Here is a 22698-nt window from a genome sequence, read left to right as displayed (position 1 = left end):
AGTGAAGCTTAGCATCTCCTTGGAACGTGTTCTTAGTCTCTTGGCGATTTAACTTATTGCTTCGTCTTTAACTTAAGGTATTCGGAAAAGGGCAGAGTAGCGAGCCTACCTCGAAAGTGCTGTTCAGCAACACTTCGAAGGGACTTTGCCTGGCAGTGCGGTCGATCCTCTGGTTCCACGGGGCCGCGCTGGCCTTTGTGCTGATCACGGAAGTTTAGCCACCCTTGCAAAGTATCTCGGTCTCACCAAGCGGCACGCGACAACTACGCCGAGACTAATTGGTCTCTACTCCCTTCCCTCCCCCAAACTTTTTCAATGTCACACATGCTAGACAAGCAATCACCAAAGGGATTTGAAACCCCCTTTTGTCTCCTTGCATTTGAATTAACAGTGTTTGCGCAATGTCTCGTTTCGCCCTGAAAACTCCTCACATTTTGTGATGAGCAGTCCGGAGACTGAGCTAGCATCACTACTAGTGCCAACCACATTCCTCATACGAATAGCTCACTGTACTCCGGACGGTTTTTAAGCGCTATTAAAGGCAAGCCCCTGAAGGAGTTTCGAAGAGGAAAGCCTCGACGGATTTCTTGAAGATAGCGGTACCGTGGATGAGGGCGGCGGAGAAGCTGTTAAGTGCCTGGGGAGGGGAGTGCAGAGTCGTGTCCGCCTTGAAGGAGAAAGGGAAGGCCCGTGGACAGAGTGGTGTGGGACGGCTGAACTGAAATTCGACTGTTAGCTGGTCGGGAAGGCCGCAGAATGGGCTGCAGTAGTCAGGTCGAGAGGTATTCGTAGCGCCCGGGACTAAGCGCCGATGGGTGGAGGGTATGGGTAGGGGGTAGTACTGACAGAAAAGGGAGGAGATATCGCCCTGAGGAACATTCCCCAGAACCGAGTGTTGCTAAAAACCGGGCCTATGCCAACATACACGCATGTAGTGTTTGGCATGAGCGCCACCGTGTGGCATTCGTCATAAGTGCCGGTGTTGACAATTTAAGATAGCCGGTGCCGAGCACCGGAAACCACCGGCTGAAATTAAGCACTGCCAAAAATCAAAAACCAGGATCACTGGTATAGACATGTTTGGCCTGCAGGGCAGGGGCACGACTGAAGATCATGCAGGGGGCATTCCCACCCCAACACGGCACGGCAGGATAGTCTTCCAATAGAGTCCCTGGATACAGATTTTTCTAGAAGCAGCATCAGCACACGGTCCTTGAGGAAAGCCTGCCGCAGGTATGGACTTGTTAATTAGAGGCAGGAAGAGCGAGGCAAAAAGAGAAGCAGGGCCTCTGAGCGCCTACACAGGATGTGGCCACCGAGGAGCTGGAATAAAGAGAGTTAAACGGGGGTTGGGGACAGGGATGAGGCCATCCCCAGGAGCGGCCCACGGAGGAGTTCGGCAAGGGCAGCCCTTTAGCAGTCACGGACAGGTCTGAACGGACAGTCCAGGTGTGATTGCAGACAGGGTTGGTATGAGACGCCTGGTGTCGGGCGCAGGTCCTGCTGGCACACAGGGTGGGTGACAGGCCCGACAGGTTCAGCCAGGCCTGGCCCTGAGAGCTGGGCTGATGAATGGACCCTGTCCGGCCAGGAGGATCAGCTGAGAGAAGCCCCCCCCCCTCCCCTTGCAGCACCTTGTAAGCTGCATTATCAAGCGGACACAGGTGCCTCCTCCAGCTGACACCAACATCCCCCTGGGGCCCGCCTCGTCCCTGCATGCACAGCCGAGACTACCTTTTCACAGCCGGATAAAATATCACGTCTTCGTGAACGTCATTCTCTTTAGTGGAAAACAAGCCCGGCCAGCAAGAGAAATCCCCAGGAAAAAAGTATGCAACGTCGGTGCTTGCTTGTTTCAAAATGACATTTATCACACAAACTATTGTCAATTTATAAAGCGTTACATCCATCCAGCCTTACATTAGGACTGGCGTATCCATGTGTGGTGTTAAGGCAGGCACCTTATAGCGCCACCAAGGGGTAGTTGTCAGGAGAGGGGCACCAGATGGAAACATTCATTTTACCGCGGGGGGCTCATAACCCTAGCGCCGTTCCCACCTGTCGAGCAGTTCTTGCAGACCACGCGATTATTTCTCGTAGTCAGCCATAAATAAAGAAGTTGTTTAACAGCAAACTGTGAAAGCTTCCTCAATGTAGATTGAGCAGAACTTGAACTGCGCGTAGAAATCATACAACTGTGTCTGACTTCAGCTGAGGGAGTTCCTGTATTTGTTGAAGGCAAGCGCATGTTTATTCATTTTGAGCTCAATATGCCTTCGAAGTAGGGATTTTCGGATTCGGGCAATCCATTTCTTGTACCAATAAAGCCATTTGAAACCGATTTGTTGCTATTTGAGTGGCCGCAGCCTTGCTGAATACCAGTGGTAAGTGCCCACAACCTTATTACAAAAGGGACGCGAGGCTCAACTAAATCACGTAGTTTGTCCAAGATAACACAGTGTATGGAAATGGAGGCGCTGGAGCTGATGTTTCTTGATCGCCAGTTGGCAGGTTAACCAAGAGGCCTCAGGGATGCTGCTGGTTTATTTACGGTCATTGTCGGTAAAACAGCAGCAGGCTGCACAGTGGGCGTGCTCCCTGTGACAGACCCATGCAGGAGCCGCCACTAGGACTTGACACCAAGGCCCGTCTTCAAAAACTGTTCTAGTGTGTTCCGCGCTCTGCCATGATCAGATCACTGGCATCAACGAACCCTGGTATCTACGGAGTATGCACTTGTACATCCCTGGCACGCCCAGAGGCCGGCTTGATCAGAAGTAGCAGCTATGGTGAGCGGCAATCTGAACTCCACCATACTCTGAGCTCTGCACTGCTCTTCAGAAAGCCCTGGTAATATCAAGTGTGACATAAGCCAGAACCTAGCTTTCACCAGTAACCTAGGACAATCAGACCAGACGTGTCATCTTAACTGTGACACAACTAGATCCCTAATTCTAATGAGGTTTGGCCGAGTTTGTCTCCCGTCACAGGGCCAGAGGGCAGCTACAGGCTCCAATATGAATTCCTTCACCACAACAAGCCAACACGAACACCACCCAACACTATATCCTCTCACAATTTTCATCAATTCTCCTTGAAGACTCTTGGCCCAACAGGCCTATTGTAAAACCTACTGTAACCCCCATAAGCTCCTCAGACAACCCCTCCAACGGGGCTTCCTGGATCCCCGAGATTGTAGGGGCCACTCGGCTTTGCAGAGGTGAGCCTGTGTGTATTCTCTGCTGGCCTTCAGGTCAGAGATTGAGCCTGAAAGTTTAGTTGTCAAAACCTCCTTGACTCCCAGGATTAGTTTGATCAAGCAGTCAAAGCCTTCCCATGGGGTTGGGGCACATACGTATAGTGTGTATGTATGGAGATTTCTATATTATGTATGTAAGGGAAGTCATGTAGAGCAAACCAAACTACAAATCAGCGGAGTGCTACCCAAAGGGCGGAGTATACGGGAGTAAGGAGCTGGAAAGGGAAGACAAAGGGTATTTATTACCCGTAGGGGACCATCGTCGAGAGGATTACACCTGGATGCGGTGTTGATTGAAGGGGTTTTCATTTACTTCTTGAAGAGTTGAAGTGAGGGAGGTCGCCAGCTATGGGTAAGGAGGGAGTTCCAGATTGTAGGAGGGTAGCTAAAGAAGGTATGGAGTCTTCTCTTGCCAGCATTTGTTTGACTTTAGCTTCCTGAGGTTGCTGCTCAAGTGTCACGTAGCCCACTGCAGACCCCGATATTGCTTGCCAGATGTGGGGAAATACTCCCGCTCACCTCTTTGAAGGGGGTGCACCAGACTTTGTTGTTGATTTGGGCTGGTTGCAGGAGCCAGTTGAATTCTTTCCAATGTCCTTCGGACCATGATCAGTTGGGCAGCAGATTAATAAAGCACTCCAAGGGGTGTCAGATTTGATTCTGGGATCCCAGCAACATTGTCCTTATCGGTGTGAGATAGCACCGATGCCTGTATGACTGTTCTGAAGCCTGCTTCAGGAACAAAAAGCCTTCACTCCGAGGAGTATGATGAGGCTGTGGCAGGCTTTTTTGAGACGTGCGCTCCGAAGCTGAGAGTGATGTCTGTGGAGTCCTAAAGATATGATGCAGTTTATCGTTGTGAGATGGAGACAGCAAGGTACATCATTAAAAGCCATTCCTGCACATGTGCCTGTTGGTTTCTGCTTCCATTTAGCACAAAGTTTGTCTTCAGGGGGTTGAGCTTCAGGTATGGTGTAGACATCCAGGCTTTGGTGGTGGTAGGGTCATCTTTGAACTGGGTGAAGTATGGCCTGATGTGATCTGAGTGGTTGTCGCCCGCATGCTGACGGATCTCGATGTTATTGTCAGCTAGGAGGATTTCCAGAGGGGGATAGATCGACGAATACCGGAGATAGGCTGGGTCCGTGGGGGACCGTGCAAGTCACCGGGTTGGAGTCCAATTCAGAGATGCTTTTCTAGACAAGATTGAATCTGTTTTCTGGTAGGATATGAACCAAAGATGGTGATGACATCAACTGCTATTTTTTAGGAGATAGTCTCAATTAGGATTTTATGATAAATAGTATCCAGTATGATGGGAAGCTTTGGCTTTGATTGCCAGTGACTTTTAGTGTGACACTGATTTCTGGTAAGGGGGCTGTTTCATTGCTCTGTTGGGTCTGAATACCAGATGGGCACGCATGGAGGAGTGTGTTATTAATTTGCAATGGAGTTGAGCAGCAGGTGCCCTTTTGATAATCTTACTCAGGAATGGAAGATGAAGAAGTGATCAGCCACCAGTTGAGCAGGTTGTCGGTGCTATGTGCGCTCTCTCCAAGAGGGGTGGAATTTGTTCCACCTTGAGGGGTTTGGATGGATGCCTCGAAGGAGACACACACCGATGTTGGGGAATGAGTTGGGGGTGTCACTCAGACAACCTATTCTATTGATTGTGGACACCCCACACTATTGATTGTGGGATGATGTTTCCTTTGTGTGAGGTTGGCTTCAGTAAGTTGTGGGGGTTGCGGAGATCCCTTTGGACAGGGAGCACAGAGAGACTGTGCAGCCTGTTTATGTTATTTGTGAGAAAGTTGGGTCATTGCTGATTGATCCTGTCAGTCTTCACTTTGAAGAAACCACCCAGGAGATTGCATTTCTACATCAAAAGCTTTATGAGTGTGCTAAGCAGAAGATTTACACAGAGCCTGACTACGTTGAATAGGTCTGTGCTTCTGTTGAATGCTTCTAAGTTAACATGATTGTTATGAATAGACATAGAATAATAACTTATCATCACGCACAGTAGAGAAAACTGTGTAGCTTTATGTATTACTTTAAAAAGGAATAACACTTGTTTGCTTAGTTGGAAGGATAAAGTTTAGGTTTCCCGTAGACGGTTAAATTTAATTCTGTCAACTGCTTTTGCTGAAAAAGTTGACCCGTTTCGACCCCCTATATTTTGGGTCCCTTCAGGATCAAGGCTGGTTTTTCAAATTTTATTAAAAGGACTCAGTTGGAAGACTTAAGTTTCTATGCTGTAGCATTACACAAAAGGGAGTTGATGTAATTCAATGTAACTGTCTGTGGGCAACCTAAAGGGCTGAGACAGGTGTCCTTGTCAATCACCAGTTGATATAACCCCTGTTCATTGTGGGAAGTTAGGAGTCCCAAAAAAGTGAAAATTGAAATATTTGTTTTCTGTGTTCGTGAAAAGTTCAAGACTGGTTAAATTGTTGACAAGGTGGGAAAGTGTTGTGAAAGTGTTTAATATAGTGTAAATGTGGGAAGCACTTAATTTTGAATCAATTTAGACAGTGTAAAAATATTCTGTGAATGTTTTGTATTCAGTTTTGATTTGATTAATTACGCCAAGGTCCATGAAACCTTTGGTATATGTGATCCAATGTGTATGATATAAGAAATGTTTATAAAAGAATTAATACAGTTTGATAAATAAAAAATAATGGTTCATGGTAGTTGAAATCCTGGACCTTAAAGCGTAAAGTTGTTGTTAATGATTCCAGCCAAGGCAAAAAAAAGTTGTCATTTTTTTTGCCAGGATACGTGTGTAAACCACAGGCAATGGCCATCACAATTTACACCAACATGCGTAAGCTGTATCATCATTGGGCTATATGGACATGAACAGATTGGGTAATGGCCCTTTCATCTGAAAATACAGGGCACATTTGAGGCACACTGGTAGGGCAGCACGGAGCATCTTTCACTGCTGCTGCCACACAGCACCCGAGCTGTCCTTATACATAATACATTCCATCGCTCTGATCGTGCCACCTTGAAGACACTGCACAGGAAACACCATTGGAAGGTTTGGAGCCAGTATACTAAGAGGTAGAAATGATCACAGATACATCTTAAACACCCTTATCAAGGGGATGTGAAGAGGAACAGTGCTTAGATAGTGTCTTCACAAGAAAAGTGAAGGTGCTGTTAGCAGCAGAGTTTCTAGAACCAGCGATTTTGCCAAGCGCGAAATATAATGAAGCGCGCACTTAGGACTCGGCCCCCCGGGCACCCGGTCACGCCCACCTTTGGTGGTTCTCGTTGATGGAGAAAACGGGACTGCAGCAAGAATTACTTCCGGGTCAGCGACGACGTGACGTCACTTCCGTCCGGAGCCGGCACGTCGAGGGGGGGAGGGGGCGTGGGCCTATTTAGGGCAACTTGCCCTTGTCCTCGCCCTCTCTTTCTTACTGCGCCGGCCCCGGTATGCAGGGGTCTCCTGTAATCTCCGCGCGGTATCCTGAAGAGGTCCGCGCGGTATCCTGAAGGGGTCGGCGCAGTATCCTGAAGAGGTCGGCGCGGTTGGAATTCGTTGGGGGGGCGCTGCCCGCCCGTTGACCGCGGGCCGCATGGCATTCGCCCTGCTTGAGTGAAGCGCCCGGCGGTGGCTCCATGCGGGGGCAGGTGGGCCCGGTTTGCCAAAGTGTATCGGTGAGTGCGATGGTGGCGGCCGTTGGCAGCATTCTTGTAGCATGGGCCAGGTTTAGCGGATTGGGCGCGTGGGGGGGACCGCATTGCATTGGGCACGGGTGAGCCCCGCCCGCCCGCCTTTGTGTTTGTAAGGTAGAGAGATGGCGTTGGGGTCGTGTTTCGGGCATTCTGATGCCTGATTGCTAAGCGAGTGGTTGCGGGCACATGTGCGGGAGCATAGGCTGCGGGCTCGAAGCGGATGTTCTGAGGTTTGCCGATACTGCTTCCGGGTGGTAATACATCCTTGGGGAGGAATACTCGATGTTAGCAGCATTCTCTTTTGTACTGGACATAAAGATGTGCACTGATTAAGACAGCGAGGGTGGTGGAGCGCACTGGGACTGGAGTGGTGAGATGCAGGCTCCGAAGGGTGCGAGGGAGGATTGGAATATCAGGTGTGGCCACGTAGGCCTAGGTCGCAGGGTGTAGTACCGACGCCTAAGGAATGGTGATTTGCGAATCAGTTGTAGGGGTTTGTAGGCACGGATATGTGGGCAGAGTTGGGGGTCGCTGATTCAGTGGCAGGAGGCTGGCTTTGTTGGGGCTAATACGGGTTTTGAAGTAGCAGGTGGCGTGGTACAGCGCACATTTCAACAAAGCAGAAGGGTTCCGGGCACTTGTGTTTAGATAATTCGCCGTTTTTTGAAACACAGTTTTCTTTTTATATATGTGGATCCCAGCTTGGGAGTGGTGTGCCCGTTATTACCGCGAAAGAAAACCTGGGGCAGGTTCCTTTCGTTTCAGCTTCCGAGGTGTGTGGGCGCTGATACCTCGAAGTAAACCCGAGCAGGTTTTTCTTTGTATAATGATCCCTGCGTGTGAGGTGGGTGCGCTGATACTGTGACGAAAGCCTGAGCAGATAGATTCCTCTTGCTATAATAATCCCTGCTTCTGAGTGGTTTGTGTGTGCCGATATTTTGAAAGCTCGGGAAGTGTCCTTTTTAGTATAGCGATTCCGGCTTCCGAGGGGTGGGTGTGCGCCAATATCTCATAAGCCCGAGCAGTTTCCTTTTTAGGTCTCGCTGGCGTTGCAGCGCGAAGCGCTGCCGCCTCGAGACTTATTGTTGGCGTGTTTGCTCCCAAGGGAGACAGACCAGGGCACGCGCAGCGATCGGGGTCTGTTGACGCGCTTCTGCGACGCGCTTCCACAGATGCACACGCCCCCAAGCGCGCGCGTGCCTTGCTCCGCCGGGCTTGTCTTGTTAAATCACTACTGTTGCCATGATAAACTCAGCCTTCCGTTTCGTTTTGATATTCCTGATCTCAGTATGCTGGTCAGTTTCATGTTTAGCTTGCTTGTCTTTCACTCACAGCGCAATGTTTACCGTGCACAGGAGGAGAAGATTAACCCCTTCCTAGACAACCAGCATGTCTGTTATACACCCCGTGCTATTCCATATCAATAATATGGGGAACGCTTCTCTTATTGTCTCACATGCTTCTTCTGTTAATGCTTGGAGCAAGGCTCACTCTCCTCAGTATTCCTCTTGCTCTCATCTCTCCCTTCTCACTTGCTCCCTTACATATTCGCCGCATGCGCATATCGGGCCTCGGTGCTCCGGCTGCTCGCGCCCAATTCTGCCTCTTTCTTAGAAACTCCAGACGGAATTTGTGGCTCTCCGTTTCTCGCCATTGCCTCCTTCTCCTCGCGTGTGAGATACCCAGAGCACGCAGACCCAGGGCACCCTGCAGCGAGCGGGCAGGGGACGCACCCCCAACTTCGGGCACTAGAGGGGGCCTATAGCCAGCGCTGGCAGGAGATCCCTATTTTAGAACACCCACAATTGCAGCAGTAACCCCCTTTCTCTGGCTTTCTCTTTGGAATGGGGTTCCTGTGCCTTGCCTAGTGCAGGAGACAAGATTCCCATGTTTGCTCTTCATATGTGTGTCCTCATACCCCCCACCCCCCATTTGATTATAATACCTGCAGCAGCTTCCACCCAATTATTTTCAGGGAGAACAAGCATTTGCAATGCATTAGGTCTCGCATTTACGCGAGTTTGAGCTATTGACATTGCAAATAACAATGCCTATTGGCATTGTCATTTACAATGCCAATAGCTTTAACTCATGTAACTGCGAGACCTATTGCATTGCAAATGCTTGTTGTAGAGTAGCGTTCCCTGCTTCTGAGTGGAGTGGGAGGGCAGATACCTCAGATAAAGCCAGAGCAGTTTTCTTTTGGTATAACAATCCCTGCTCCTGAGTGGTGTGTGTGTGAAGATACCTCGTTGAAAGCCTGGGCAGTTTTTCTGTTTGTAAAAGGATCCCTGTTTTCGAGTTGGGCGTGGGATGATACCGTAAAAAGGAAGCCTTAACACCCTTGAGGGGTCCCAGCTATGTAGGTTCTGGTTTTTACCGAACGGGGATCAGTGTCAGTTTGGCGGCGTCTCCCCCACTGACGGCGTACTGCGAATCAGCCTTTATCGGTACCGGGGCGGCCCAGAGAAAACGCAGCAATGTGGGCCTTGTTGACCACGGATCGGTGTGGTTAAGGGGCTGTGCTATTATGATACACTATGAGGTCATATTGATTTTCTAGGAGTGGTTATGGGGTGGTCGGCTGCCCTTTACTGTTTTGTGGTCGGTCCCAAGATTACATGGTATATCAGAGTGGGTATCCACTAGGGAGAGGTTCAGCAATATTAACCTGGCAGGGTAATGCAGGGTCGAGGCGGGCCTGAGGGCAGCCACGTGACAGGCAGGTTGGGTGCCAGGAGAACCGGATGTTTTTAATAAATGTCGCATGGAGTAGGGGAGGCGGGATGCTTCCGTTGTTTCCAGGAAGCGGTGACTGGCTTGCTCTTAGTGCAGACACCTAGCCGGGACTCCAGGGCATTTTATTTCATAAATCGACATGATGTCCTCGCAGCTGCTTGTGTTTCTTGAGGATGCTGCAGATACTTAAATCTTGCTGGGGATACCCTATCATGAGTTACGAATGGATGGGGTGGGAACCCTGATGTAGCGAGAAGAGGGATAGGCCGAAAGCTGGTGTTTGGACTAATTTGTGGTTACAACTGTGGGCATCAGGATCTAGGCGGTTCAAGAGGGATGTAGACAGAGGTAGCGGTTTGCATTGGTTGAAGGGCAGACGGAGGGGCCTGCGGCTGTGGTGGTCGTCAGCGTCGCGGAGGAGCCGGGTTTGAATTTCGGCAGGAGCGCTTGACACTGTGCGTCTCAGGGCACTTCACCTAGTCCCGCGTTTTTTGGAGGGCCGTTCTGTAACATACTGGAGCTCGTGAGAGGGGCTCGGATACCACATGGCTAACCGGTGGGTGGTAATATAATGACAAGGGGACTAGGGAGGAAATTTTATTTGTAACATTGTCGAGACTGTGGTGGGCCCCCGATTGGGTTTCAAGTTTTGACGGAGGCGTGCAACATCTTGCAAATCGGGGGACCTCTCTCAATTCTTGCATGGGGACTTTGCTAGTGAAAACGCCAGGGTTGGCACGAAAATGGAAGAGGGGTGAACCCGAGGTTGGGTAGATTTCGACAGGGTCGCTCAGCGGAAGGTTCAGGTTACAGGAGCATAGGAGTTCACATTTTGGATACCAAGGGGTCGGATGCCCTGCCGTCAGATAATTAGGGTTAAGATAAAGTTCTTGCTTTGCCTACATAAGCATCATCTCACTCTGTTCGAGCGGTCCCATCTTTGCCGTGTCTTGCAATTTCAGCGGGTCATTGCGGGATGACATCGCTGTGCTGCCATTTTTGAGGACAATTAGGCTTAACGAAGAGGTCCGGCGCGGCCACGTATATATAAGCATTTAGTTCATTCAGGGGACTAGCCTCATCTTTTAGTATGCAGGATCTTCTGCACTTATGCATCGCAGAATAGGCAGAACATGTCGCAGCGAGGAATTGGTAGTTGCACGGGCCCCCCGTTGCTGGTTTGTGAGGGGCTACAATTGCAGATGGGATTAGTCTGCGGGGTCGCGATATCACTGTTAGGGGATTGGAGCTGGCCCTAGCACAGTCGGGGGGGGTCTCGCCCTGCAAGCACACTCAGAAGGCAGGCAAATTAACCTAACCATTTTGTTCCCCGAGGGCTCGCGCAGGGCGGTTTGCTAAGGTGGGGTGCATGGAACACCAGGGCGCCGGGTACAGCATCGGAGGGTGTTCGGTGGCTTCAGCAAGCGGGGGGATGTAGAATGAGGTCCGTTCTCATGAGGATTTAGACAACAAGTAGGGCACCAGTGGGTAGAGGATTGCCTTATCATGCTTCGCTGTTCATCTGACCAAGTGGGGGCCCACAGGAATAGGCGGGCTACTCTTTCCAGGGGTTGGGGTTGGACGCTGGGTCACTTCCAGCTACATCTGCAGTATCCCTTGTGAGCGCATTCAGAGGTCAGGACCGTGAGCGTTTGGGCCTTTTTCAGGACCTGGGGGTGTCAGCGGGAGAACGGGCCCGACGGGAGCCCCACTTGGGGCGGATGGCATTTTAGGGGATTCGCATAGCGGGCCCGTACCTGGCACAGGAACACAACTGAGGGTGGGCATTTTTTCATTGCCAGAGGACTCGGAATACGGGCAACTCCTTTTGGAGGAATAGGTATTAGCAAGTCGTACGACAGACTTCCCTTACTACCCGCAGCAGGTGCGGGACTGTTTTTGGGGTCCCACCCAGGCGGAGCAGACTAGTGGGGGCTTCGGGACTCGGGGCAATGGGAGGCCTGCAGTTCCTGGGCACTGGGTTTTTCTAAGGTAGACAGGCCCACTCCCTACAGGAGGTCATAACCTGATCATGTTAAGAAGGGTCCGGTAATGGCTGGGTGATGCTCAGGGGGGTGAAAATGCTCAGCAAAGTATCAGGTGCAGAATGGTGCATAGGTGGGGCATATCGCATGCTGGACTAGTTCCCGCAGCGGAGAGAGCAAGGAGGGTGGTCACTAGAATCAGAATTGGGGCCGCATCAGGCGCAGCTAGCCAGGTTTTTCACCGGGCAAGATGGAGGTAGTATGTGGGCCCTAATCGGTGTAGACACTGAGTCACTTGACCGTGCGTCTGGCCCGGACGGCCCATTGGTAAGCAGCAGCTTGAGTGAAGCGGGGCGGAAAAAATGTCTCCCTCGGGTGAGTGACAGGGGTGATCCAGGGATCCCACACTTTAGCAGCTGGCCGAAGACGCCATGTGGGACTGCAGTCCCCTGAGTTGGTTTATCCTTGCATTAATGGGGTAACAAGACTGACGAATCAGGGCATTTGGATCGGACATGACAGGGTCACTGTGGACTAATGGTTAAGGTCTGAGACTCCTACTTTCAAGGTTAAGAGTTCAATTCCCATTGATTCCGTTCAGGTAGATCTCTTTTTCTCCAAGTCTGAAGATTGATGGGAACCTAGGGGTTCAGATGTTGTTTTGGGGTGGGGAGGGTGAAGGGCGGTCTGCCCTGGTCCCCCTTGTGGCGGTAAAGAGGCCACATAAATTGCCTTTACATTGTTAAGGGGAGTCCTCCTGCATACTCCTTAGGCCAGCACTGAGGTGGAGAGACGGTAAGCTCACCCCAGAGAGAATGGGACACCGGCTGGGGGCAAGGGCGCCAGTTTAAAAATAGGGCATGGGGCTTCCGCCCCTGGTTATTCCCTACGAGCCCCGATGGGCAGCCTGGTGGTGGAGGGGTGGGCCCCTCAGGTGGCGGACCTAGACCAGATGACAGGGGCTCACCCCTCAAGGATGCAGGTGGGTTGCGCCTTGCGTGGTTCTCAGTTGGTTGGGGGACGCAAGCCAGAAGGCCCCTTAGTGCTGGAGCAATAGACAACGTTCTTCGTGTAAGTAAATTGAGTTCTGCTCAACTTGCGGATGGAGCATGAAGCTGGGGGCAGCCTAAATATAAATATTGATTAACGATTGAATTTGATAAATCCATATCGTAATAAATTGTATGAATTATATATTGTCATGTTTGTGTGATGGTTTGTAATAAACATGGCCTTTTTAACCCAAAGCTCTTGTCGTCAAGCATTGATTTGTGGGTTTGGATGGGGGCTGGGCCGGGAGCCATCCTGGGGGGTACGAGTCCTATCAGAACAAGCATTGCAAAGCCAATAGGTCTTGTCTTTAGGACCTATTGGCATTGGAAGTGGTTTTTACCCATGCTGCACAGCATCCCTGATGCTGCACAGCATGACTATAGAAAATTATAAAACGCCTTTATCTGATAGAGACTTCTAGCCACAGAATCCTTACCATAGAATTATCCCAGGCGTCAGACTGGATCCAGAAATGTTTTGTGAGCACTACCCCTGTGTGCTGCAAGGTGGTTTCAGTACACGTGGCATCGTCTGCGCAGGAAATGTCGTGTACTGTGCCTTTATAGGTGCCACCCCAGCACGCTGATGTCAGTTCTTTTGTTTCTGCGCCAGTCACCACCTATCTGAAGAGAGCAACCCCAGTAATTTTTTGACTGTCTTTTTTCATCTTTTGTTGAAGTTGTTTGAGACTTGTCTTATGGTGTGGCAGGGATGGCCACGAGAAACGCTGGATTCAAGCCCTGCGGCACCTGTCACTAGCAGATGTTGGTGACTGTCTCTGGTGCCTTGAGCGTGACCACGACACCAAGACCTATGTCAGTTGTCGCGCCATGCATCCCAAGGCCTAGAGGGAGTGATCCCTCAAGCTCCTTACTGCTCGACGTGCGACACCAGAATGTTCCTGTTCCCAGTCGAGAGGACTGTTAAAGAATCAGTTGCTGAGCCATAGATCTTTTTCACAGTCGAAGTCTCCCACTCCAGTAAGTCCCACACAAAGAAGAGCAGCAAGTAGTCGATGAGGTCTTCGACTTCACCACGCCCGACGAAGTCATCTGATGAGACGAGGAAGTGGTTGAGCTTTTGCCTAGGCTATCTCCACACCTCCAGAATTTCCAGGAGCGACTCCCCACCCAACTCCGACAATTCTATGAGGCTATGCACCTCATATTTGGGTGGCATGTCTCTGCCGAACCACCTTCAGTTCCCGTGGATTCGGGAGAGGCCCCTTCTGGTTCACCACACATGGGTCTGCCCTTTGCTCCATTCAGGCACCTTGGATCCACAGAAGGATCCCGTCTGTCACCAGTTGTGCCACCTCGACCTTCCCAACACTGGTCCCACTGTCGACACTCCCGGCGGCGTCCTCCTCATTCTTATGCTTGACTGTGACATGGGGCAGGAAGGGGTGTTGTTTGATGCCGACTTCTGCACCAACTGGAGCCATTCCCTCCAGGCTGGAGCCTCAACCCTAGTCCTGTGGGCTAGGACTTGGGGAATATTGAGAGGGGCCACTGGACCCTGAAGTATACCAGCCCCTAGACCCAAATATGGACTGGTTTGAGGAATTGGCAGATTCTAGTGGTCTGGACACCCCGCAGATACTGGCTTGGTCTGGTGGTGAGCAGGGCGGCGGAGGTCCTGGACCTTCAGTTGCCCTCCGTGGCTGTCAAGACTAACATCTTGACAGAGATGCTTCAACCGGGAGTCACACCATCAGAACCTCTTCTCCAATGTAATTAAACCCTTACAAAGGTCCTGCTTGGGTCCTGGTGCAATGCCTGCACAGGGGCTCCTGTGGACAGGACAATTGCCTGGTGCCATCGCCCCTCCCAGGGAATCCCTCTTTCCTCACCCAACACCCTACCCTGGAGAGCTTGTGATCCAAGTCTCCACCTCCCGAGTAAATCCTAGAACATTCACTACCCCCCAAAGGATATGGAATCCAAAAGGCTGGACACCTTGGGCATGAAAATGCTTTCTTCCACCAGCCTGGCAATACATTCTGTGAACACTGCGCGTCATTTGGGACATTACTCCCATTCTCTTTGAACCATGTGCAGTTGCTCCGTATGGTCCTGGAGGAGGCCAGGGCCATACTCTCCCACACTATGGCTTGATGGGAGAGAAGCAGAAAAGTTCACAATCAGATGAGGGCTGGGCACAACCGACTCGCTAGGCAGATCGGTTTCATTCGTTGGTGGCCTTACGGCGCCACACCTGGCTGAGGACAACTGGCTTTTCAGGGGATGTCCAAGCTTCGGTTATGAACATGCCCTTGGATGGCTCCCATCTCGTTGGAGACAAGCTGGACTCTGCGCTGGAGCACTTCATGGACAGCAGAGCTGCAGCCAGGTCCTTGGGTCTTTCCATAGCCCCCCTCAACCCCAGTCCGCCTTTTGCTTCTTTTGTGTCCATGGAAGGGGCTTTCAGCCGCGTCTCTACCTGTCCAGCCATGATAGCCTGCAAGATTTCCAGGACCTGCATGGTCGAGGACGAGACACCCACAGTCCCCATGGGTCAGGCAGCCAGAGGCAAGCCCAGTTCACCCCCCACTCACGACAACCCAGCCTCCAAGCCTCTTTGGTTTGCCCTTCTACCAACATGAGCAACCAGTGGGCGGCAGGCTACGCCATCACCTGCACCAATGGAGGTCAATAACATTAGACCGCTGGGTTCTTCAGATTGTCCAAAGGGGCTACTCTCTCCCCTTCATGACTGCATCAGGGGTAGTAAGTGCTATATAAATGCAATTACAATACAATACAATACATACAATACCCCTCCACCCATGCCATCCACTCATGACAGGCTGACAGAGAACCATCTCTCCTTAATCTCCTAGGAGTGGTGGGTCTCTTGGCCATGAGAGCCATTAAAGAGGGTGCTGGCATCAGGAGAAAGTTGTGGTTGCTATGCCTGCTACTTTCTGGTGCCCAAAAAGGACGGAAGCCTTCGTCCTATTGTAGACCTATGCCCTCTCGATTTCTTCCTGGGAAAGGAGAAATTCAAAGTGCTCACTCTTGCGTAAGTCCTATGTGCCCTGGTCCCGGAAGACTGGATGGTGGCTTTGGCCATGCAGGACGCCTATTTCCACATCCCCCTCGTGCCTGCCCACAGACATTACTGCAATTCATGGTAGGTCAAGAGCACTTTCAGTTTGTAATGCTACCCTTTGGCCTTACTAACGCCCCTCGGGTGTTCAGCAAAGTAATGGTGGTGGTTGCCGCTCACCTACAATGATCAGGGTTGCCAGCTTTCCCTATTTCAATAACTGACTGTTGAAGACTGGTTCATCCCAGGCAGTTGTCTCCCATCTCCAGACTACAGCAGACCTTTTGCACTCACTGGGGGTTTACTATCAACATGCCAAAGTCACACTTGACCCCTTCTCAGACGCAGACTTTCATTGGAGCTGTTCTGTTTCACAGTGCGGTTTCAGGCGTATACTCCCGAATGGAGACTCCAGGATATTCAGGCTATGATACGGATGTTTCAGCCTCTATCCTGGGTTTCGGTGAGACTGACTGAGGCTGCTGGGCCTCATGGCCTCCTACATCCTCGTTGTAACACATGCCTGTTAGCATATGCAGGCTCTGCAGTGGGATCTGAAGTTCCAGTGGGCGCAGCATATGGGGAATCTCTCCGACATGGTCCAGATCTCGGAGGGCACTGCACAAGATCTGCACTGGTGGTTAACGAACCATGATTGGGTCTGCGGCAGACCACTCTCCCTTCTTCAACTGGATCTGACAGTAGTGACAGAGGAGTCACTCTTGGGCTGGGGCCGCCATCTGGGAGGGATGGAGATAAGAGGCCTCTGGCAGAATCCAGAATCCACATCAACTTGTTGGAGCTCCGGTCGATCCGACTGGCTTTAAAAGACTTTCTACCTTCCACCAAGGGAAGGCTATTGCAGCTGTTTATGGCCAACACCATAGCCATGTGGTACTGCAACAAACAGGCGGGGTGGGGTTGTGGAACCCTTGTCAAGAGGCCTGGCGTCTCTGGACATGGCTGGAACATCAGGTCATTTCCCTGGTAGTTCAAGACCTAGCGGGCTCCCTGACGCCAGAGTGGATGAACTCAGCCAAAGAAGCCTAGCGGATCACAAATGGCATCTCCATCCAGAGGAGGTGCAAGTTTGGTTCAGCAGTGGGGAGGGCTTTGGTGAGATCTGTACGCCTCTGAAGAGAATGTGCAATATCATCAGTTTTGCGCGCTGGAGTTTCAAAGGCAGCACTCACTTGGAGACGGTTTTCATTTAATTGTGTACCTCCCTTACATAATTCAGATGACAGCCATCTTCTGCTGGAGGTTGGAGAATTTACATTTATCGCTTCAACAATATAAGGATATCATTTTGGGTCCTGCATGACCCACTGCAATGACAGCAAAACCGAGCAGGACACAGCAAGCTCCTTAAAAGCTTTAGTGGATATATACAATGTGCTACCAAAAGGTAGAGAAAATGGAAAAGGAATGAACCTGTATTATTTTCCCATACCTTAAAGCAGCCATCAAACTGTAGTCATTGTTGGCAGCTAAAAATATTGCTTGTGGGGAGAAGGCAAGAGCAATCCAAGAAGGGTAGCGGAAACCTGGTTTTCACTACAAAGAGATGTGTCTGTTTGTCTAGGGCAGACTTCTCCAATGAGTAGCTAGAGAGCTATTGGAGGCTCTCCAGATACCTGTAAGTATCTCTCCTGAGTGCAGCCCAGCCTACTAAAGTAGAAGCTTACGCTTCTATAACTTGATATATTTATACCAAAATTGCAAACATGTTTATGATATGAAAATGTGTGTATTTTCAGAACTCAAATTGATGTTTACCACATAGTTATGGATTTACTGCATTTGCCACATAAATTACCAGATAATTTGAAAACCTTGCACAGTACACCCAAACTGTTGTTTTTATCTCAAATAGAAAAAAAAATACTTGCAGAGAACGTGCTGTAGAATTGACATTTTTTGCACATTATTTATTAAAAATTGCTGTATAATTTGGTTGTCCATGCCGTATAATTCTAGTTGTCCTGACATTGGTAAACCTCTGCAGAGTGGGTTGAGGGCTGTCATTATGATGATGAAATCTGCATTTCACAGGCAGCCATGAAAGGTTTCCAGTGTTTCACTTTTTAATGTGAAATTTGTATTTTTATTCTACTGCATTTTATGTAATAAAAGCAGCCAAAAATGTTTGTGCGTGCGTATATATATGTGTATATTTATACAGATATATATGTATATATATATATACTTGTGTGTGCATATATGTAATATTTATATATGTATATATATATATATTCACTTAAAAAACCATAGGTTTCACACATGTTATAGTTAGCTGGACATTTCACTCGTAAAAAACCAATGAAATTCCCCCGTTATAGTTAGTGCAGGCAACTATAACTCACGCGATCGCAATCCTCTGCTGATGACGTCAGATATTACATCACTGTATTTAGACACTTATTTACCCATGTCTTCTTCCATTAATCTTTAGCTATACATATATTACAAATATTTATTTTTCAGAAAGACACATATGTCATCAGTGATGTAATATCTGACGTCATCAGCAGAGGATTACGGTCGCGTGAGTTATAGTTGCCTGCACTAACTATAACGGGGGAATTTCATTGGTTTTTTACGAGTGAAATGTCCAGCTAACTATAACATGTGTGAAACCTATGGTTTTTTTAAGTGAATTTGCAAGGTTTTTTAAATGCTAATTCGTAACTATAACGTGTGTGAAACCTATGGTTTTTTCAGTGAATTTGTACGGTTTTTTAAATGCTAAGTTATGTATTTATCAAATTATTTTTTTCAGGTTTTTCAAAAACAATATTATTATTTTTTTTAAATCGCAAGGTGCGCGCACGGTGCGCGCACGGTGCGCGCTCGGTGCGCTTTGCGCACCGAGCGCCCACAGTTCGCAGTGCGTGCCGTGCGCGCGCGGAGCGCGAACCTCGCGATTTAAAAAAAATATATATAATTTTCTCCCTTGGGGGTCCTTCTGTGACCCCCTGACCAAGGCTAGGGGGTCAGGAACTGTCCACTCTGCCCCCTTTTCACGTTCTCCACCTTTGTTTTTCACCCCCTCAGACTGCGAGAGACAAAATGGCGGCCGACACTTCCTGGTTTCAACCGATTCGAATGTTTACCGACATCTAACAACCAATCAGAATTGCGCACGGCAGGGTGCGCGCACAGTGCGCGCACGGTGCGCGCGTATAGATATTGATATGCTTTTAAATGCTATTTTCTCAGGAAATTCTGAACAGATTTACACCAGACCTGCAAAAGGCACTTCCTTGACCTTATGGCTACCTCTCTGACAAATTTCACGTAATTCTGTTCAGCCGTTCGGGCTGTAGCTGCGACTAAAGGTCCTATGGAAAAATGCATGGGGAAAACGCGTTTTGGGACCCCCCCTTTTTCTCGGCCCCCGCTTGACGAATCACCCTGAGACTTTCAGGGTAGGAGCTGAACGGAGCGCCCCATTTGTTTTGAAAATTTCGCGAGGATTCGTCAACCGGCGCCAAAGTTATTCAAAATAGAATTTTGAGATTTCCTATGGAAACTAGGTTGTAACTATAACTATCTACTGGCGACCGCCAGTAGATAATGCATATATATATATATACATATATATACACACACACATATATATATATATATATATATATATATATATATATATATATATATAACACACACACAATATTGAAAAGGTTATTAATTTTGGGAAAGGTAAGGTATGTTTCAGGGGTGGCTCCTCTGTTTGAGCGGAGGAGTGTCGACCCACTTAATTGCCCCAGAGAAGAAAAACAAAATGGTAATGAAGTTAATTCATTACCATTTTATTTTACGTCAACCCGACCTGAACAGTGTGTCAGGAATGGGCGGGCCTGAGGAGTGGCAGCAGGCCTGTTGAGTGGCAGCAGTGGTGGACTGCCTGACTGTGCATTTGTTTATAGTGCACAAGTCCCTTTGGCCGACCGGCTTGCGACGGCCTGTCTGACATGTGCGTTATAAACCTCTCAACCCGGATGTCTCAGACAGCCTGGTTGAGAACCTTCACAGGCCTCTACTGTCCTCGGGAGCGGCTAGAGATGCCACTTCCTCCAATCCTGGCACTATTCTCATGCAGCGTCAGGATTGGTAAAGCCCATCTGGACGTGATCTGACGTTGGTGATGTCAGGAGAAGAAGACGACCAAGTGAACAAGGTGGGCGTGGCTTTACTGTATTAAAACTTTTTTCCGCCTTCTAATCGGAAGACTTTCCAGCTGCCACTGGTACGGTTATATATTTTCTAAAGTACTGTAAAGTAATGACTCCCCATGTAAATATAGAAAAACTTACCTGCAATGTAATGAGTCCTGGTGTACTGCCTGAGGTTGGAAGTGTAATATCTCCTGATGGCCTTCCATAATTCCGATAGAAGCACTCAAACTGTATCTTCAGTATTTTTTTAAATTTATAAATAGTCAAACCCAATGCAATGTAAAGTTATTTGGGGGTTAGTGGCAGTAGAACTGTTATGTTGTTGTCATTTGAAGTTGGCCCGAGTGCTTCTGCGCTCGTGTCTACTTCAAATGCTACCGCGTGGCAATGTGTTGTTTTGAATTATGCGGCTGGCATATACCTCGTAGGAGTAAAGCACCAAGGTTATTGAAATCTGGAGAATAATTGTGTGCAGTGTAACTTGACCACTACTGCCATATCGGTTTATACTCCCGATGTACTGCCTGCGATGTAAATGTGATTACAGGTGATGTACACTAGGATTACACTGTTACATTTGTCCTTAAGGCACACGAGAACAGCAGTGCAGCATTGATGCATCCGTTTAATCCAGGCACTCTAAGGCATACAAAGAAAATGGAGGCCTCTCCAAACATGTCTCTCAACTCACCGTCATTATGAGGTTTCACCCATCTCCATCAAACACACAAAATTCCTGCTGTAGACTTCAATGGGATCATTCGAATAAACACCTCCCTCGTGAGAAATAAAAAGACTGATGGCTGTGGCTAGAGACCGCCATCCTAGGGATGCCCTGGGGCCCTCAAGTTTTGGGCCTTGGTGCATAGTGCCAATATCGGCAAATGTAGTCACATAACACATATCATACATCAATAAACCACACAACACTTTTGTAAGTGGAGAAATATTGCTGCAGGTTTATTAACATAACCAATATGCAAACATGGTGGGTTATCTTACGGGCGATCCCAGGGCAGGCCAACCCCTATGCCGCCTGTCCGTCTGATAAGCCTAAATTACACCGTGGCAGACGCCAATTGGTGCATACCAAATATTGGGAGGGGCCACCCCGCCCATTCGTGGACCACCAGTCCACTTGCATATTCACGCCCCCCCCCCCGAAAGAGGTGGGCGGAGCGTTCATGGCAGCCCCCGGTTGCTCAGACCCACAACTGCCCGTAGGACTAACGGGCGCCGTCGTTCTTCCAGGGGACAACGCTAAGACATCCCTGGGTATCCTGGCTTAGCACCACGCTGTGCTGCTGCATGAAGTACCCCTTGGTATCTGCAGACTCTGGATCGCCCTGTAACTCCTCCTGCAACACAAAATAACATGTTAGAAAACCTAACCCCCCCTCACTCCTTGTACCTCCGGCTGCCGGGTAAGTGGAGGGGTGGGCAAGGCGAGACGTCGAGGGACAAGAGGGCGAACATCGCGCAGGGACAGCCTAAATACCCTTGTCCCCTCCCCCTTTTCCTGAAGTGGGTTAGCCAGACGTCCTCCTTGGCCGTGGCCCAGGGACTAGACCGGTGCCTCCAGTGCCTTCCTGTGGCACTAAGGCGGCCGCCCTTTGAAGGGGGGCTGCTGTGCAACCCCCCCCCCCCCGGCAGCCTTGCACAACGCTAGCTAAGCCCCACATACAGTCGACAGTGGATGTGGTTGACACTGCTGGTATCCATTTTAAAAGCCTGCGTCGTTCATACATCACATTGTGCTGCTCACATGCAGAAGGAGCGCGTGCTACGCGTGAGTGGCCGCACCTGCGTGGCGGGTGGCCAGTAATGGAGGAAACTAGCCTCTAACTTTCCGCCCTGCTCTTCAGGGCAGCCTTGCCGTCCAAATCGCGGGCCTTCGCTGGCGCCACAGAAACACCGCGAGACTCCGGGATGCTGTTCCCCCGCGTGCCGCTGTTGGGAGAAGCCTTATCATCACTTAAGTGACCTTGCGGCTCCCATTAGTATGCTGCGCGTCGGTCTGAGCGAAAAAGCTGTCCCCAGGGCCCGGTGAAATCAGAGATATTTACAACACACGGAACAGAAATATGCCCATAACTCACGGCGATCATCGAGCCTCATTTACTCTGGAACGGGCGAGGGCCGGCTGGGCTTGTTAGATAAAAATACAAGTCATGTAGGTCTGGTTGTTGTGATTCAGCAGACGTGTGCTCTGACTTTGCATGCGCTGCAGCGGTGATGTCATTCGATATTTACTGCACACGCTTTCCATAGCAATAATTATTACAAAAATAAGCTAAGGTTGTTTGTTGGAGTTCTCCGCGTGGTTTTAATATGCTCCAACATTTTCAATCTCTGGACACAGAAGGGTAAAGTGCAAGCATGCCAGCTAGGGGCAGCAGCCGCTACCGCTGCTCTGCACTTTCCTACCCCTGGCACTGCCCCTTGGTACCCATTGTCTCAGGATACATGAAGGCAGCGACCACAGGAGGGTTTAAACTGGGCCAAAGCAGCCCCGATCACTTCCTGCATTATGCACTCCTTGACTATCCCCCTGCTCCCTTAGTAGCAAATAGGAGGCTGTTTAGAGGCCAAGGGACCAAACTTGTGATGTCAGCGATGGGCAGGGTCACTTTCACTACCCCCTAGCATTTTGTAGAGCGTGTCTCCATGATAAGGACAAAATGGATGGCTCCTTGCTTGGTAAATGAGCATGTACCCCTGTCCTGAGCACCTA

General features: G+C 49.6%; 1 protein-coding gene across 1 annotated transcript in view; it reads left to right on the top strand.

Moving 5' to 3' along the window:
* The window catches only part of LOC146831027 (neural-cadherin-like), a 473840-nt gene that overhangs the window by 2333 nt on the left and 448809 nt on the right, over nucleotides 1-22698 (top strand). The window lies entirely within an intron of this gene.

The sequence above is a fragment of the Triturus cristatus genome, chromosome 5_1, assembly GCF_964204655.1.
Source record: "Triturus cristatus chromosome 5_1, aTriCri1.1, whole genome shotgun sequence".
Classification (NCBI taxonomy): Eukaryota; Metazoa; Chordata; class Amphibia; order Caudata; family Salamandridae; genus Triturus; species Triturus cristatus.
The sequence above is the reverse complement of the archived record's forward strand: the minus strand, read 5'-3'. Positions and strand labels throughout refer to the sequence as shown.